Raw genomic sequence first — 4089 nt, 5'->3', positions numbered from 1 at the left:
TCCTATCCTGGCATAATTTATTTTGTACCTAAGAATTATTATAATCAATCTATCTATCTATCTTTTAATTATATATAATATAATAGATGATGTTATATAATATATATATATACACACTATACTTTTCAAAGTGATTTTTATCCTATCTTGGCATTATTTATTTTGTACCTAAGAATTATTATAATCACTGTTTGACAGATCGCACTGAAGCTCGGAAGTTTTAAGACACTTGCTAAAGAGAAGCAGGCCAGCTACTGAAGACTTATAACCAGATCCCATATTCTCCATGGCAACTGCCTCCTAATGGAAGGAGTTTTACTCTTACATGGGTATAACATCTCTCCTGAGACAGAAACATAAAATTCAGGGACTTTTTCAAATAGCAACCTTGCTAACTCTACCTCAGACTTTATGCATATACTCATGTACATACTGAGGATCTGGTATGAGTAGGAGGCAAGGTGTTCCTACTCCTGGCTTCATTGGCAGGAGAATGCACTCTTGAAGATGTCTTTTTGCAAAGTTCTATTTCATGTTAGCACGGTGTACCACTGTCTCATGTACACCAAACATCCAGATCAGTGTGGGATTTTGTTGTGCCACTGTTCAAGTATTTTGATAGCAGAAAATAGGGACATATCTGCCAGGATTTTTATGTTCATGCTCTGGCAATCGATAGCATCTCAATTTAGAAAGAGATTTGGCAAAGAGTATGGGTAGGAGATGATAAATAGATAGATAGATAGATAGATAGATAGATAGATAATAGATAGATAGAATATTTTGTACTTGTCTAATACATTTAAAGAGAATAATTAAAAACTCACTATTTTGCACTCCCATTTATTTTAATATAAATATCCATAATTTTAAAGAGATTTATTTTTATTTATGTGCATGCCAAGTAGGAGTGCAGGGACCCTCAAAGACCAGAAGAGGCAATAGAGCAACCACTCCAGGAGACTGTGCTGGGAACTGAACTTAGGTCCTCTGCAAGAACACCCAGTGCTCCTATGCCCTAAGCACTGGGCCATCCTTCCATTCCTCTAATCTCTAGTTCTTGTTACCTTGTTGGAGGATGCTTCAAGGAAAGCTTGGAAATATTTCAGAAGGTGGATTTCAATCTAAGAAACTTGTACTTTTTTTTTAGGAAAAAAATATAAACTTTTTACAATCATATAGTGATCAAGGTACAGTCCGTGGATAAAAAAGAGAATATTGGGTTTTGGTTTTTTTTTTTTGAGACAAGATTTCGCTGTCTGGCGCTAGCTGTCCTGGAACTCATGCTGTAGACCAGGATGGCCTCGAACTCACAGAGATCCTCCTGCTTCTGCCTTCCCAGTGTTGGGATTAAAGGTGTGAGCCACTACTGGCCAGCTGATTTTGTTTTTAATTAACAAGAAATACTTGATATTTATAGTCACAGAACAGGAGTGTTGGCTTTGACTTCACAATATGACTGTCCCGTCTTCAAACACATCGGGTCATATTTATAGCTTTCCTGGGAAGCATGTGGTAGGTAGGATGCCTGTTACAGTTTTCAGGGATACACTGTAAGAGGATGCTGTGGAATGATGGTTGTTAGATCAGATAGCAGACATGAGGAGATGAGCACTGTGTATTGTGTGGGCTCCGAGAATCATGGCCCAGTTCAGGCTCATCCCCAATAGCTGAATCAGAAAAGGGAGCTCTACCCTTACGTGCTCTTCAGATCCCTGGATAGAGAATTTAGGAAGATAAAGTGGCCCTTTTTCCCATCTTGTGGAAAAAGGGAAACAGGCAGGAGAAGACCTCCTCAGTGGAGAGCAGCTGCAAACGTCTAAAAAATTACGTCTCTTATTCAATCTCACACTTGAGCATCCGGGCCCAGCTGATCCCAGTCAGGTTAAAAATGCATGAAAATGAAAACACAATGAAGATTAGAGAAAACAATCAGTTTCAGCTCTGTGGCGAGGGGAAGCTCTGTTCTTGTTTCATGCCTACTGACTTGTGTACAGCATCTGCTGTTCTAGAGAAGCAAGCAGGTGTGGGGAGAGAGAGACTGAGTCAGGATCTGTGCTCTGAGTCCTCACTGAATGATCTTGGGAAGACTGTACTTTCTCTCTGAGATTCTAGAAGCCTGGCTTGCTCATTAAATTATGAGAGGAAGGCCCTGTAGTTTTTGTACCAAGTAAATATTTTATGATGGAAAATGATCAGTGTCTCCATATCATGATATACTCACATTTCCTTTTGATACTGACACCATTTTCTTACTCCAAGCCCAACCAATAGTGTGCAGAAAAAGAGCAAAGCAGTAATAAGCACAGGCCAGGACATTCCATCTCTGGGTTCATTAACTATGATGCCTGAGGTAGGTGTAAAAAGAGATGAAAGTTAGTGCCAATTTTTGGCATTTGGAAAAATGGTGGTGGGGGGTTGGTTGGACTTCTGTAGCTCATGTAGCTCAGTGATCGAATACTTGCTCAGAATACATAAAATATGCTGACTTCACAAAACAATAACTTTTCTTTTTTTTTTTTTTTGGTTTGTTGTACATGCTTTATTAAAATGGAACTTGTATTTACAGCATCCCAGGAAGAGTCTCTCCCAAGGTGCTCTCACAGACATCCAGACTCACTCACACAGACATTCATACCGTGGCCCCACTCACCCACACCAGTGACATGTGAGGGTCAGACTCCTAAAATTAGGCAGCTGTTGGGGAAGAGTTGTTGGTTTTTCAATTTTTCTTGGAAAAGAAAAAAGCACAGGGGATGCATTTGGCCATCACCATCTAGCTATGTTTGTGTACTAACACATGGCAGTTAACACTGAGTACACTCCTCTTCCATGCTACACACAGAATGACATCAGCCTCAGGCTCAATGCTGCTTGTAGTGACTTCTCAATTCACACAGGGGCTTTCCCAAAAAGTAATTCAAGTTTATGGAAGTGAAATAAGGCACAATTAATATTGATTTGACCTAGCAGAAGGAAGGGAAAGAAATAAAACTGGTTTCAAATTATCTTAGCTGGGAACTGCTGACTTCAAGCCACTGGAAACCCCTCTAACTTCCAAATCTTTCTTAGAAGGACATTTTCCCTCTTCCCTGACAAAGCCCAGAAAGAAAAATTTGGGAATTCACGTTTGAATGTTTCAGTCGCCGGAAGTTCTTAAACGAAATGCAGCCCCCTCTCCCCTGGCCAGGGCTCTTCCCTTAACACAAATAAAACAGGCCTGTGGACAGGATCCCCTGCTTTCCAGAGACCTGCACACTGAGTAGCAAATACCTATCTGGTTGTCTTTGATACTTTTTTGTTTTGTTTTAAAAGAGAGACATGGGAGAGGGTGGGGAAAAGACAGGAAGGCAGAGAGAAAGAGGGAGGGAGGGAGGGAGGGAGGGAGGGAGGGAGAGAGAGAGAGAGAGAGAGAGAGAGAGAGAGAGAGAGAGAGGAGGGAAAATGGTGGGGAGGGATAAAGATAACCCGGTGACTTTCTTGCTGTTAAGCAGGTCCTGTCTCCTTTTCAGGATGATGAAACCCACCAGACATTACAACCAACTGCAACAAATTCACCTGGCAGCACAACCAACCAAGGGCTCATCGTCAGCTCTTCATAGCCAGCCATGTTATGTTGTTCACTCTGGTGAAACGGTCCTCACAGCAGGAGCATCACACCCTAGACTGGACAGTCTGTCAGAGGGTAAAGCTGCAGTTCTGAAGGCCCCTGGCTTTGGGTGTTCACAAAGTTCAGTCCTGTTTGCTGTGATCCTTGGCGTCCTCCTCGTCTGTGTACTCTGATGGCTCTTCCCCTGGCTTTAGGAGTCTGCCCACATAATCATATTTTTCTTTAAATTGCATTTCCCATTCTCGAACACTCTCCACTTGCACTGCGTTCAAATCTGAGAGGTCATCATACTCATCTCTAAGTGCATCCTTATCCAGGCAGAATGTCGCCAGTCCCCTGGAGGCGTCCCTGCCAGCAAAGATGCCATATGGGGCCGCGGGGCCATAGAACTTGCTGCCTTTGGTCACGTCGAAGACTTTCCCATTGACCGCGAGCAGGATGCGTGGTGTGCGCGCCCCATCGTTCTGGCGCAGCTGTTC

At 42.4% G+C, this 4089-nt stretch overlaps 1 pseudogene; it reads right to left on the bottom strand.

Annotated features, from left to right (window-relative positions):
- Window positions 1–3379: 3379 nt before the first annotated feature.
- LOC114636520 lies at window positions 3380–4086 on the bottom strand (annotated as a pseudogene).
- Between the last annotated feature and the right edge of the window lie 3 nt (window positions 4087–4089).

The sequence above is a fragment of the Grammomys surdaster genome, unplaced genomic scaffold, assembly GCF_004785775.1.
Source record: "Grammomys surdaster isolate TR1022 unplaced genomic scaffold, NIH_TR_1.0 124458, whole genome shotgun sequence".
Classification (NCBI taxonomy): Eukaryota; Metazoa; Chordata; class Mammalia; order Rodentia; family Muridae; genus Grammomys; species Grammomys surdaster.
The sequence above is the reverse complement of the archived record's forward strand: the minus strand, read 5'-3'. Positions and strand labels throughout refer to the sequence as shown.